This window comes from Schistocerca serialis, chromosome 8, assembly GCF_023864345.2.
Source record: "Schistocerca serialis cubense isolate TAMUIC-IGC-003099 chromosome 8, iqSchSeri2.2, whole genome shotgun sequence".
NCBI lineage: Eukaryota > Metazoa > Arthropoda > Insecta > Orthoptera > Acrididae > Schistocerca > Schistocerca serialis.
The window spans coordinates 138,171,759-138,188,105 of record NC_064645.1 but is presented as its reverse complement, the minus strand read 5'-3'; positions in this window follow the sequence as shown (position 1 = coordinate 138,188,105).

Below are 16,347 nucleotides of genomic sequence, written 5' to 3'. Positions count from 1 at the left end.
AAATGCGTTTTTCTTTGCGACGGAATCTTCTCACGAAATCCCAATTACCAACTTTCTTCTCCGAATGCGAAAATGTTTTGTTCACACCGACCTACATAGGGAGGAACGATTACCACGATAAAATAAGGGATATCAGAGCTCGTACGGAAAGAGATAGGTGTTCATTCTTTCCGCGCGCTATACGAGATTGGAATAATAGAGAATTATGAAGGTAGTTCGATGAACCCTCTGCCAGGCACTTAAATGTGATTTGAAGAGTATCCATGTAGATGTAGATGTAGATGTAGCTTCGCAAAGAATAGAAAAGTATTCATATAATGCGGACTATAAACTGAAAGTAATAACATATACGGAAGAACATGGAAACATAGCAGCTGAGTGGCATCTCGACCCTCCAGCAACAGAAAATAAACCACTGGCGAATGGCGGGCTAGTAAAGAAAAATTGAAAAAGAATGAGCAAGTCTAAATGTGCAAACAGAGGACTAAATGTAAGGTGGGGAAAGCATATTTTAACCGATTCACGGAGACCGTCAAAATGGGATTGCAATTAATAGAAAAGTGATTCAAATACACACTCTTAAGCTTGTTCTACAATGGAAAATAACAGGCTTTAAGGGTGGAGTTGGTTGGTGCTACAGGTTTATGAAGCGTCATGGACTTAGCATGAGAACTAAAACCAAAATGTCTCAGTGTATAAACAGAAAATATTATCTTTCCATCGATTCGTCATTTAACATCGGATGAAAACCAGTGTGGAACTAGGAAAAATAGCTGGTACGGACGAAACTCCTCTGATATTTGATGTGTCCCGTAACGGAACTACTGCATGAAAGATGCTAAAACTGTGACTATAAAAACAACTGGGCATGAAAAAATGCACTACACTGTAGCCGTTTCATGTTGTGCTGACGGTACTAAACTTAATCAAATGATCAAGCGCAAAACTATGCCGAATCTTTCTGAAACATCGCCAAGAGATGTTGCTCACGAACATGACAAGGGTTGGATGGAGGAGGATTGTATGAAATTATGGATTAACAGAGTGTGGGAGAGAAGGGAAGGTGCTTTATTGAGGAAGAGTTCTCTTCTTGCGCTAGATCAGTTTAGTAGTCATTAAAAGAACTGTCTGAAAGAGAAACTGAAACAGCGAATTACAGAGCTTGCTGTTATTTCGAGAGGACGTACTTCACAACTGCAATCTCTTGATGTCTCGATAAATAAACCATTGAAAATGCATATGATGGAGGAATGGATGACGGATGAAACCCAACATGAATTCACGCCGAAGGAACTCTAAACGACCTTCAATCAAACAAGTGGGTCACTGGATAAAACAGTCGTGGTGTATAGTGAGAGATGACATTACTGTTAAATCTTTCAAGAAGTGCGGCATAAGTAACGGCCTTGATGCCAGTGAAGATCATATTATACATGAAAAGGACTACGATGACGACGAAGAGAAAGTAGAAGAGGAAGTTCAGGTGCCGATCAGGGATTTTAAAGATTATAAACTAAGAAAATTTTTTAGTCTGGCTTCTAATACTAAAATGGTAAAAATGTTTTTTTTTCGAAAATTGCTTAAAAATTAAGGTGTATCTTATAGTCCGTAGCTGCCTATAGTCCGCAAAATACGGGAGCTCTGCTGGTGTTACAGCGTACCAGCGTCAGCCAGCACAGAAACAGTACGTAGGAACTTAGCGACTGCAAAGAGTAACTTACGTTTCACGGCGGCAGTTGCGAGGCTTGCGAAAGGGTCGGGGCTAACTCCCGCCATTGTGAAGTACGACGGCTGTGAACAACATATACGATACACGGGTAATACGAAGCGACCCGCGATACGCAGCAGATGCGGCCCGGAGGGGCGGAGCGCGTAGAAACGTAGCTGAAGCGACTAAAACGTGGCACACTGGATCAGCAGTAATACGACGGGGAGACACATCTGTGTCGCTTCTCCCAGCGCCATGTGGAGTGCAACTTGTGTCGCACTGCACATGGCGAGAGAAATTTCAAGTAATACGATGTGCCTTAAAAAAAAAAAATTATGCGGAAGGAGAAAAACTACATCCGCCTATGTAGTTTGTTTCTCAATAATACTTCTAATTTTTGCAGAAAAAAATAAAAAACTGTGTTAGCATGCTGTGTATCTACGTCGCTTTTGAGGAAGCTGTTCTGTAAAATATATATATACAAGGGGGTCCGTTGAGAATGACCGGGCCAAATATCTCACGAAATAAGCGTCAAACGAAAAAACTACAAAGAACGAAACTTGTCTAGCTTGAAGGGCGAAACCAGATGGCGCTATGGTTGGCCCGCTAAATGGCGCTGCCATAGGTCAAACAGATATCAACAGCGTTTTTTTCAACAGGAACCCTCATTTTTATTACATATTCGTGTAGTACGTAAAGAAATACGAATGTTTTAGTTAGACTACTTTTTACGCTTTGTGATAGATGGTGCTGTAATAGTCACAAACATATGGCTCACAATTTTAGACGAATAGTTGGTAACAGGTAGGTTTTTAAAATTAAAATACAGAACGTACGTGCGTTTGAACATTTTATTTCGATTGCTCCAATGTGATACATGTACCTCCGTGAACGTATCATTTCTGAGAACGCATGCTGTTACAGCGTGATTACCTGTAAATACCACATTAACGCAATACAAGCTCAAAATGATGTCCTTCAACTTCAATGCATTTGGCAATACGTATAACGACATTCCTCTCAACAACGAGTTGTTCGCCTTCCGTAATGTTCTCACATGCATTGACAATGCGCTGACGCATGTTGTCAGGCGTTGTCGGTGGATCACGATAGCAAATATCGTTCAACTTTCCCCACAGAAAGAAATCCGGGGACGTCAGATCCGGTGAACGTGCGGGCGATGGTATGGTGCTTCGACGACCAAGCCACATGTCCTGAAATTTGTTATTCAATACCGCTTCAACCGCACGCGAACTATGAGCCGGACACCCATCATGTTGGAAGTACATCGCCATTCTGTCATGCAGTGAAACATCTTGTAGTAACATCGGTAGAACATTACGTAGGAAATCAGCGTAAATTGCACCATTTTGATTGCCATCGATAAAGTGGGGGCCAATTATCCTTCCTCCCATAATGCCGCACCATACATTAACGCGCCAAGGTCGCTGATGTTCCACTCGTCGCAGCCATCGTGGATTTTCCGTTGCCCAATAGTGCATATTATGCTGGTTTACGTTACCGCTGTTGGTGAATGACGCTTCGTCGCTAAATAGAACGCGTGCAAAAAATCTATCATCGTCGCGTAATTTCCCTTGTGCCCAGTGGCAGAACTGTACACGAGGTTCAAAGTCGTCGCCATGCAATTCCTGGGCGTAGAAATATGGTAGGGGTGTAATAGAAGTTGATTTAGCATTGTCAACACCGACGTGTTTGAGATTCCCGATTCTCGCGCAATCTGTCTGCTACTGAGGTGCCGATTAGCCGCAACGGCAGCTAAAACACCTACTTGGGCATCATGATTTGTTGCAGGTCGTGGTTGACCTTTGACATGTGGCTGAACACTTCCTGTTTCCTTAAATAACGTAACTATCCGGCGAACGGTCCGGACACTTGATGATGTCGTCCGGTATACCGAGCAGCATACACAGCACACGCCCGTTCGGCATTTTGATTACAATAGCCACACATCACCACGATATCGGCCTTTTCCGCGATTGGTAAACGGTCCATTTGAACTCGGGTAATGCCTCACCAAGCAAATAGCGTCCGAACTGGCGGAATGTTACGTGATACCACATACTTACACGTTTGTGACTATTACAAAGTGAAAAAAGTGGTCCAACTAAAACATTCATATTTCTTTACGTACTACACGAATATATAGTAAAAATGGGGTTTCCTATTTAAAAAAACGCAGTTAATATGCGTTTGACCTATGGCAGCGCCATCTAGCTGGACAACCATAGCGCCATCTGGTTTCCCCCTTCAAGCTAGACGAGTTTCGTTCTTTGTAGTTTTTTCGTTAGATGCTTATTTCGTGAGATATTTGGCCCGGTCACGATGAATGGACCACCCTGTATATACGACATGAGTGAGAGGTGACATTATTGTTAAATCTTTTAAGAAGTCCGGCATAAAAACTACGATGACGACGAAGAGATCTGGTTGTGATACTTATCAAATAAGTAAACCATCAGGCATATTCTGAAAAGTTTATAGTGAAGAATGTAGTTACTGGCCAGTTTAAATTTGGTCGGTCTCAGGTCATAGTTTGCTGCATACGAAATGTAGCTGACATATCGAAATTGTTTTTTAAGGTTGGGAGGAGGAAGAGACCCCCTTCCACTTTCGAGAAAATATGTGACATATATTGGAAGTTGTCTCCTGCGAAACTGACAGCTGGAAACATCGACGCAACGCTGTTTCCTTCTGCTGTGGGGTGTGAAGATGCCTCGTGCTTCTGGTTTTCGTATGCCGCCGATACAAGTCCAAGAATGGAATTGAAAACCTACTGAAACAAAAAGAAACTGGGAGTCATCAGCTGATGATGCTGACTGGGTGTTTTACCAGTGTATGCTCCCCGATTTTAGGAAATCTTGTGAGAGGCGTCAAAGAGATCTGAAACAAAATTTCCTGTTACTTTTGAATGAGCAGTTGGATGAAGGAGAGAAACACATTTTGAGATTTTCCTTAACGTCATAGGCTTCATCCAGTAGTTTAGATACATTGTATACCTCTACACAGCCTTCTCCACCCACTGCTAAACTATCGATGGCGGCTGATCTTTCAAATGCAGCAACGTTTCTTTCTGAATACTTTTCAAGTTAAATTATACAGCATTTAGCGAAAATCAATAGTTGTAAAAATATTATCTTAGGTTCATTAATTTGTAACCAGTATTTATACACTACTGGCCATTAAAATAGCTACACCAAGAAGAAATGCAGATGATAAACGGACAAATACACTCCTGGAAATGGAAAAAAGAACACATTGACACTGGTGTGTCAGACCCACCATACTTGCTCCGGACACTGCGAGAGGGCTGTACAAGCAATGATCACACGCACGGCACAGCGGACACACCAGGAACCGCGGTGTTGGCCGTCGAATGGCGCTAGCTGCGCAGCGTTTGTGCACCGCCGCTGTCAGTGTCAGCCAGTTTGCCGTGGCATACGGAGCTCCATCGCAGTCTTTAACACTGGTAGCATGCCGTGACAGCGTGGACGTGAACCGTATGTGCAGTTGACGGACTTTGAGCGAGGGCGTATAGTGGGCATGCGGGAGGCCTGGTGGACGTACCGCCGAATTGCTCAACACGTGGGGCGTGAGGTCTCCACAGTACATCGATGTTGTCGCCAGTGGTCGGCGGAAGGTGCACGTGCCCGTCGACCTGGGACCGGACCGCAGCGACGCACGGATGCACGCCAAGACCGTAGGATCCTACGCAGTGCCGTAGGGGACCGCACCGCCACTTCCCAGCAAATTAGGGACACTGTTGCTCCTGGGGTATCGGCGAGGACCATTCGCAACCGTCTCCATGAAGCTGGGTTACGGTCCCGCACACCGTTAGGCCGTCTTCCGCTCACGCCCCAACATCGTGCAGCCCGCCTCCAGTGGTGTCGCGACAGGCGTGAATGGAGGGACGAATGGAGACGTGTCGTCTTCAGCGATGAGAGTCGCTTCTGCCTTGGTGCCAATGATGGTTGTATGCGTGTTTGGCGCCGTGCAGGTGAGCGCCACAATCAAGACTGCATACGACCGAGGCACACAGGGCCAACACCCGGCATCATGGTGTGGGGAGCGATCTCCTACACTGGCCGTACACCAATGGTGATCGTCGAGGGGACACTGTATAGTGCACGGTACATCCAAACCGTCATCGAACCGATCGTTCTACCATTCCTAGACCGGCAAGGGAACTTGCTGTTCCAACAGGACAATGCACGTCCGCATGTATCATGTGCCACCCAACGTGCTCTAGAAGGTGTAAGTCAACTACCCTGGCCAGCAAGATCTCCGAATCTGTCCCACATTGAGCATGTTTGGGACTGGATGAAGCGTCGTTTCACGCGGTCTGCACGTCCAGCACGAACGCTGGTCCAACTGAGGCGCCAGGTGGAAATGGCATGGCAAGGCGTTCCACAGGACTACATCCAGCATCTCTACGATCGTCTCCATGGGAGAATAGCAGCCTGCATTGCTGCGAAAGGTGCATATACACTGTACTAGTGCCGGCATTGTGCATGCTCGGTTGCCTGTGTCTATGTGCCTGTGGTTCTGTCAGTGTGATCATGTGATGTATCTGACCCCAGTAATGTGTCAATAAAGTCCCCCTTCCTGGGACAATGAATTCACGGTGTTCTTATTTCAATTTCCAGGATTGTATATTATACTAGAACTGACATGTGATTACATTTTCCCGCACTTTGAGTGCATAGATCCTGCGAATTCAATACCGATAACAACCACCTCTGGCCGTAATAACGGCCTTGATACGCCAGGACATTGCTTGGATGGCTCCCCATGCAGCTTCAACACGATACCACAGTTCATCAAGAGTAGTGACTGGCGTATTGTGACGAGCCAGTCGCTCGGCCGCCTTTGACCAGACGTTTTCAATTGGTGAGAGATCTGAAGAATGTGCTGGCCACGGCAGCAGTCGAACATTTTCTGTACCCAGAAAGGCCCGTACAGGACCTGCAACATGCTGTCGTGCATTATCCTGCTGAGCCACGGGTCGTAACACATCTGAAATGTAACGTCCACTGTTCAAAGTGCCTTCAGTACGAACAAAAGGTGACAGAGACGTGTAACCAATGGCACCCCATACCATCACGCCGGGTGATACGCCAGTATGGCGATGACGAATACACGCTTCCAATGTGCGTTCACCGCGATGTCGCCAAACTCGGATGTGACCATCATGATGCTGTAAATAGAACCTGGATCCATCCGAAAAAGGACATTTTGCCATTCGTGCACCCAGGTTCGTCGTTGAGTACACTATCGCAGTCACTCCTGTCTGTGATGCAGTGCCAAGGGTAACCGCAGCCATGGTCTCCGAGCTGATTGTCCATTCTGCTGCAAACGTCGTCGAACTGTTCGTGCAGATGGTTGTTGTCTTGCACACGACCCCATCTGTTGACTCAGCGATCGAGACGTGGCTGCACGATCCGTTACAGCTATGCGGAGAAGATGGCTGTCATCTCGACTGCTAGTGATACGAGACCGTTGGGATCCCGCATGGCGTTCCGTATTACCCTCCTGAACCCACTGATTCCATATCCTGCTAACAGTCATTGGATCTCCACCAACGCGAGCAGCAATGTCGCGATACGATAAACCGCAATCGCGATAGGCTACAATCCGACCTTTATCAAAGTCGGAAACGTGATGGTACGCATTTCACCTCCTTACACGAGGCATCACAACAACTTTTCACCAGGCAACGCCGGTCAACTGCTGTTTGTGTATGAGAAATCGGTTGAAAATATTCCTCATGTCAGCACGTTTTAGGTGTCGCCACCGGCGCCAACCTTGTTTGAATGCCGTGAAAAGCTAATCATTTGCATATCACAGCATCTTCTTCCCGTCGGTTAAATTTCGCTTCTGTAGCACGTCATCTTCGTGGTGTAGCAATTCTAATGGCCAGTAGTGTATATGTACCAAACTGAACTAAGTGGCATAGAGGGTCGTCTTATCAGAATAAACATCTCATGGCGGCATTTTTAACGTTGGCATTTTTAAAGTCATTCACGCACTTTAACCAGCCTACCTTATTGTAATGAGTAGCTCCACAGCAGGAGAAACACCAAGCCTGAAACCTGTGACCTGCTTTGTCAGAACAGCTGATAAAAGTTTTTCCAGAAGGTGGACACTGTCTGGATCCATTCGGTAGAAGTTGTGGAATATTTCGTGTTGAGCGACCTCATGGGAAACCATAGCCGAATTATATTGCTTTTGGAGGTTTTTTAGCTGTAAATAATGATAAGCGATACTAACGTTGTCTTCAGAAGAGCATATGGTTTCAATTGAAACTAAAACAGAAACGTGACTCATGCTGTCTGGATGTCAGTCGTACGGCGAGATGCACCGTGTGCCGTAGTACGTCCCAAATCGGCGCTGTGGAAATATATGTGTCATACCCATAAGCGACGTGTCGCCCGTCTTTGATTACGAAGTGTAGTATCTAGCATCGCGTCTTCTTACTATGAACCGCGCCTTATACCAATGAGCTACGCAAACTTATCCAATAGTAACTTTATACTGACTTCTGTATAAAATACATCTCTAACGCCAGTTTATGCGTTGTAATTAATTTTTTTCCATTGTTACTGGAACCTACCGAAAGCCCTAAATTATGGTCTTCAGATTCACGTAATATTTTCACGAAGAGGACAATTAATAGTGTACTGCGTGCGTATACGTTTAAACAAACCAATTAAAGTTACTCCTCAGACTGTTGACTTATTTACAAGTCACGTTCCGTAGGACCAAATTGAGGAGCAAATGTCAAAGATCATGGAACGTGTCAGTAGAAGAAATTACAACTTAAAAGTAATAACAGATATAAATAAATGTTTATGAACACGAAAAAGTCAGTCCATAAGTTTAAGTAAACACAATCAACAATAAAATAAGAATCAGCTTAATTTTTCAAGGAACTCCTAAACAGAATAGAAGGAGTGACCCATGATAAAACTCTTCAGTTTCGATTTGAAAGCGATGGATTACTGCTAAGATTTCTGAATTCCAGTGGTAGCTTATTGAAAATGGATGCAGCAGTATACTGCCAACTTTTTTGCACAAGAGGTAAGGAAGTCCGATCCAAATGCAGGTTTCATTTCTGCCGAGTATTAAGCGAGTGAAAGATACTTAGTCTTGGGAATAAGCTAATATTGTTAACAAGAAATGACAGTAAGGAATATACCGGGTGATCACGGGTAAGAGGTACGTCGATAAGTTACAGAATCGCATCATCCCCAGCCTGGCTGATAAACACCTGCTGGAACGTACGATATTTACGCAGGATGACGCTCCTCTCCATATTGCTAGACGCGTGAAAGATCTCTTGCGCGGGTCGTTTGGTGATGATCGTGTGCTCAGCCACCACTTCCGTCATGCTTGGCCTCCCAGGTCCCCAGACCTCAGTCCGTGCGATTATTGGCTTTGGGGTTAACTGAAGTCGCTAGTGTATCGTGATCGACCGACATCTCTATGGATGATGAAAGACAACATCCGACGCCAATGCCTCACCATAACTCCGGATATGCTTTACAGTGCTGTTCACAACATTATTCCTCGAATACAGCTGTTGTTGAGGAATGATGGTGGACATACTGAGCATTTCCTGTAAAGAACATCATCTTTGATTTGTCGTACTTTGTTGTGCTAATTATTGCTATTCTGATCAGATGAAGCACCATCTCTCGGATATTTTTGAACTTTTGTATTTTTTTGGTTCTAATAAAACCCCATCTCATTCCAAGCATGTGTGTCAATTTGTACCTCTCCATCTACATTATTCCGTGATTTATTCAGTTTTCAAATTTATACTGACTTTTTGATCACCCGGTATATATGGAGAGGCCAATGTCAAAATATCCAGAATCGTGAACAGGGATCGAAGAGATGGTTGTAAGTAGGCTGTTTAGGTTTTTTTATTGGTAACGCCACGTAGCGCTCTGTATGAAAATCTGGCTGTGCTGTGTGCAGTCTGTGGCTGGTTTGCATTGTTGTTTGCTATTGTAGTGTTGGGTAGTTGGCTGTTAACAGCGCGTAACGTTGCGCAGTTGGAGGTGAGCCGCCGGCAGTGGTGGATGTGGGGGGAGAGATGGCGGAATTTTGAGACGTGTGTCCATCAGAGACAGTAAATTAGTAAGACTGGATGTCATGATTATATATATATATATATATATATATATATATATATATATATATATATATATAATGACTTTTGAACACTATTAAGGTAAATTGTTTGTTCTTTATCAAAATCTTTCATTTGCTAACTATGTCTATCAGTAGTTAGTGACTTCAGTAGTTATAATCTTTTATTTAGGTGGCAGTATTGGCGCTCGCTGTATTGTAGTAGTTTGAGTAATGAAGATTTTTGTGAGGTAAGTGATTGATGAAAGGTATAGGTTATTGTTAGTCAGAGCCATTCTTTTGTAGGGATTTTTGAAAGTCAAATTGCGTTGCGCTAAAAATATTGTGTGTCTGTTTAGTGATGATCAGAATAAGTAAAGAGAGAAATGTCTGAGTACGTTCAGTTTTGTTCAGCTTTTTGAAAATCAAATAACGTAAGGGGTTTACCAGCACAATCATTCATAAATTTTTCTAAGGGGACGTTTCATATGTCGATCCATAGCCGAGGACACCTCACTGGATTCTTCTGATTTTTTCTTGTAGTTTGTGTAATTAGTGTAGCTATTGCTTATTGCTAGCACGTAACTATAGAGGGAATTTCCTTTTTAGTTGTAGTTTTTCATTGTTGTACATTAAAACAGTTGTGGCAAGCATGTAGATTTGCACCAAGTATTTCGCAGCTGCACTGGCAATTAACGAGATATTATTTTCAGTGCTATGTTAATGTGTTTTTTTAAGTTTGCTCTTCAAATTGTGCTTTTCTGTGTTATCGTGTGAAATATTGCGACAATAACGTAATACTAGGCTCCAAAGTAAGCTGAGAAATGACACTGAAGACGAAAGCAGTGTGTTAGCGCCACCGTGTAATGAATTAACTAAAGTTCAACATAGTAATTTGGTGATAGTGCATAGGGAAATGGAGAGGGCGGCAAATAATAGTGTGGACAGCGAAACAATTAGTGAACAGGGAAGTATTATCGATCGATCGGTCGGCAACAGCTGGCCTCAGGAATCCGGAATGACAGGAATCAATCTTGCAAATACTGCAGATTCAGGTTTTGTATCCTCACCGTTTTCTCAAATGAGTCAAGACACATTTTCTGCTTGTCAAGATGTGAATGTTGCTGGTGAAAATGCACTGCCAAAAGCATAGAGAAACAGAATCCAGACACTAATATATTATTATTGCAATTAATGCAACAAATGAATTAAAATCAGAGACAAACACAGCAAAAGTTAGACACAATGGAACAAAATCTTCAAAAGTTAGATACAATGGAACAACACCAGAGACAAACACAACATAGCCTGTGATTATCATACAGAGCACTACGTGGCGTTACCAATAAAAAAAAACCTAAACAGCCTACTTACAAGGTTCGTGAACTTACACCACTTATTGCCCGAATCGCCCGTTTCTGAGCCGAAAATATCCTTTCATAATGGGAAGAGTTACCCCAAAATATAATACCATACGACATAAGCGAATGACAATAAGCAAAGTAGAATAATTTTCGTGTCGAACTATTATTCACTTCTGATACTGTTAGAATAATAAAAATGGCGGTATTAAGTGTTTGAATAAGGTCCTGAACGTGGGCTTTCCACAACTGCTTACTATCTATCTGAACACCTAGAAATTTGAACTGTTCAGTTTCACTAATCATATGCCCAATCTGTGAAGTGGAAAGTCAGGTTTTGTTGAATTGTGTGTTAGAAACTGTAAAAACTGAGTCTTACTGTGATTTAGCATTGGTTTATTTTCTACAAGCAAAGAACATAGGTCATGTACTGTACTATTTGGAACCGAGCCAATGTTGCACACAACATCCTTTACTACCAAGCTAGTGTCATCAGCAAACAAATATTTTAGAGTTGCCCGTAATACTAGAGGGTATATCATTTGTATAAATAAGGAGCAGCAGTGGCCTCAACACTGATCCCCAGGGCACCCCTACTTGACAGTACCCCACTCAGACACCGTTATCAACGTTAAGAATAATGGTCTTTTGCTGCCTGTTGCTAAAGTAAGAAGTGAACCAATTGTGAGCTACTCCCCCGTATTCTGTAATGGCCCAACCTCTGGAGCAATATTTTGTGATCAACACAATCAAATGCCTTAGTTAAATAAAAAATATGCCAAGCGTTCGAAACCTTTTGTTTATCCCATCCAGTACTTCACAGAGAAAAGAGAATATAGCAATTTGAATTATTAAACTTCTAAAGCCGAACTGTGCATTTGATAGCAATCGTGTGATATAAAATGATCAATTATCCTTAGAAACACAGAATTTTCAATAACTTTTGCAAACACTGATGTCACAGAAATAGATCTAAAATTATATGCGTTATCCATTTCTCCTTTTTTATAAAGCGGCTTTACTACTGAGTACTTTAATCGCTCAGGAATCTGACCATTCCCAAAGGAAAATTACAAATATGGCTAAATACATGGCTAAAGCGTGCAGCACAGTATTTTAATATTCTACTAGACACTCCATCATAACCATGAGAGTCCTTAGTCTTCAGTGACTTAGTTAATGACTCAATCTCCCTCTTGTCCGTATCACAGAGATTTCACACATCAGTCTCGGAAAGGCATTTGATGAGAAAGGTATATGATTTCCTGTAGAAACTAAATTTTCATTTAATTCACTAGCAATGCTCAGAAAACCATAGTTAAATACTGTACATATATCCGCTTTATCAATAACAGAAATATTTTTACTGAGAACTGACTTTATATCGTCGACCTTGTGCTGCTGACCAGACACTTCCTTCACAACTGACCGTATGGTTTTAATTTTATCCTGTGAATTACGTATTCTATTTGCATACCACATACTGTTTGCCTTCGTAATACCATTTTTAAGCATCTTACAATACTATTTGTAATGGGGTACTGTAGCTTGATTGTAACTACTTCTAACATTTTGATGGAATTCCCGTTTTGTTCTACAACATATTCTTATCCCACTAGTCAGCCACCTGGGCTGCCTGTTACTGCTAGTACCCCATTTAGAACGTTCTTATGGAAAGTAACTCTCAAAGAGCACGAGAAATGTGTTAAGGATTGCATTGTATTTATCATCTATGTTGTTGGCACTCTAAACATCCTGACACTCTTGTTCATTGGCAAGGTTTAAAGATTTCTCTACTGCTGTTGGATTAACTTTCCTACATAGTTTTTAATTAAATATAACATTGGTTTGAATACAAAAGCTTTTTAGTGATACAATTTGTGCATTGTGGTCTGAAAGGCCATTCACGCTTTTACTAACAGAATGCCCATCTAATAACGAAGAATGAATAAAAATATTGTCTATGGCTGTGCTACTATTCCCCTGCACCTTAGCTGAAAAAAACACAGTCTGTACCAGATCATATGAATTTGGGAGATCTACCAACATCCTTTTTCTTGTACCATCCTATACAAAATTAATATTGAAGTGACGACATATAACTAATTTCTGGTACTTCCTACAAAGTGAATCAAGAACCCTCTCTAACTTGAGCAGAAATGCTCTGAAGTCGGAGTTAGGGGACCTATAAACAACAACAATTCGAGGTTTAGTTTTACTAAACTCAACTGCCCCTGCACAACATTCAAATATCTGTTCAGTGCAGTGTCGTGATACGTCTGTGGACTGAAATGGAATACTGTTTTTTACATACATAGCCACTCCCCCACCCCGCAAAGAACTCCTTGAGAAACAGCCAGCTAATCTGTATCCTGGTAAAGGAAACCTCTGAATTGTCAAATTATTTAAGTGGTGCTCTGATACATCAATAATTTCAGAGGTAAAGATTGTAAAGACGTACACTCTTTTTCATAATTGAGCGCATTTGTTTCACAAGAAGTATTATTTCGCTGTTTACATGTTGTATGTCATAATATATCCAGATACACTTAATATCTGTTAAGTATGTGGATGACAACTAAGGGAGGTGGGGACCGGTAAACTGTACAGATGTACTCGGAGACTGACCCGCTGAAAAAACATATCGCATCTACACGAAATGTCAAATGATAAGCTTGTTTCGTTTGGTGTGGGCATGTGCGAAAAGATTAGTGAAAATGGAGAGTTTTGAAAATTTAGCTGTAATAAACTACGGGGAGACAGTTCATTTTACGATGAAGGCGAGTTACACGAGCATTCTAGAACAGAAACAAGCTGGGCGACTAGGAAATTTAGATGATTCAGTCAATAATGTGTACCAAATACCTCCAATTGTGAAGTTGTCACTGAAACAGGGTTCTCGTACAGAGTAAATTACGATTGAGTGTTTATACAATAACTGTATGATACCTAGGTGAATAATTTTGATTCAACTGATACAGCAGATGCAGATTATTGTGCACAAGAAGCTTTAGAGGGAGATTTTAAAACAGGGTTGCTGCCTGTTGAACAAGGGTGTAAATAAAACTTAGAAATGTCAGAAGGTTCAAAAGATCTGTTTTCTGATGTAAGATTCACAGTAAATAAAATAAATAGTAAGACAGAACATCATTCTTCTGAAATAAATAGGCAGACTGGCACTGTTAATAATTTAATGGGTAAGTTTAAGAAATTTAAATTTGAAATTAATGAAAAAATGAAATGTCTAGTTTCCGAAATTAAACAAATGTGGCAATACGATTTACGTTAGAGACGATGTGTCGAGTATTTTATGATAACATATGAATAGTAACTGAAGTTCTCGGAATATGAAAAAAAGTGGAAAGTCAGGTTAATACCGTAAGTAAAATTACAAAAACATTGACGATAAACTTGAAGGCAAGATTGCCACTGAAAGTAAGAAATGGAAAAGAATATGTCTGATCGCGTGAATGTGGCCAAAAATGTTGTGGAACAACTTATTAAAAAGGTTTTGACTCTCTGATTAGTCTGTCTGGTGGATTAACCAAACCTGAAATGGATAAGTCTGGTATTGATTACAATCTTGTGGCGGAGTGATCACAAATGGAGTACGTTACTAATAGCCAATTTTTATGTTTTGGACCTGTTGGTAATATTTTACATAAGGGAATTTGGAAAGATTTGGAGAACATTTTGCTTCGGTTGGGGACCGATCTTCAGAATCGGGTTCATCACATGAAAACTTTTAAGAGAAACAAGAATGTGGTGCGTTAATACTGCTAAATAACATGACACTAAATGTAAGTAAAAAATAGAATTTTTTTGAAGAATACTGGAGAAAATCGAAACAAGTGAAGTTTCAGAACAGTTTCAGTAGAGGTGAGATATATGAGAACCCAAAACGGAAAATATTAAATATTCTACTCTAGTATTAGATCTAGAGTAAATAATCATGTGACTAGGAGCAAAGCTGTTTATGGACTGGATAAACAAATCCAACAGCATAAAAAATGAATTATTTGGTAGGTGTTGAGAAACTATAGCAGGAGAAGCAACATTACGGGAATTTTGGGCCACAGTGCAGCACGGGGTACACGGTTTGTATACTAGATTCTCTCATAAATTTGTGTGTGTGATCAAGTGAAGAACATAGTTCCGTACTACAGTCGGTAGATGTGTTGATGATGAGAACTGATACCTTCTATAATACGATGCACAGAATATGCTAGTGATCACGATTGTTTGTTAAATCAATTTACTTTTCTCAATTGAAACAAAGACTGGCAGGTGTTTATTGTGAATCCTCAACAAGAATAGTGGTGGAAAGGAGTTTATTTATACCTAGACATATTTATTTGACATACGAGTATAGGTTAGCGGGTGATTTGCTCATTCAAAAGTGACGAAGTACAGCTTGTGTGTCTGTGTGATTGGAGGAAAACTCGTACATAGAAGTGGTCGAGACAGATAGTGCTAAACCAATCTCTGATGCAAAGATAAATTTTGGGCTAGTATTCAGTGTGTACAGCCAAGAAAAAATTATATTTCGTACGAAAGTGTGTTTTACGTGAAATTTGGAGAATAAAGTGACTATGTGAGTAACTTGATTTAAATCACGATTCCACGAGGCATACGGAGTAATACACTGAACATTCTTAGTTAGTTGATAGCAACTGTTAAGCAGAGAGCAAGAATTCTAAAATGATAAACTGCCTTCTTTTTCGGAACATTTCTCAATTACTGGCTAAATACTGAGTGCTGTGAGTGAATGCTCTTCTATGAAAGGAAACCATTATCTAGTAAAGAGACTCGGAAATGGTACTGAAGTTGTAAAGAATCATGTCTGCAGTACATTAGTTCCTAGAACTAATTTCGTTTGCTTTAGCAGTTAGCTATATCTCAACTGTATTTAGACAGAGGAATATATGAATGTAGTCACAGATGAAAATATATTCGCTAGTAAATTCTCACTGTCTAATTAAGGACTTCACTAGTATAGAATACATAGGGAGTATATACGATTTCAGTCTTTCTCGGCGTATTCCACCGATGAAGTCTTCGACGGTTATCAGCCGAGTGGTGGCGTCTTGTCGCAACGTTTCAATGAGTTTCGTACCCATCAAC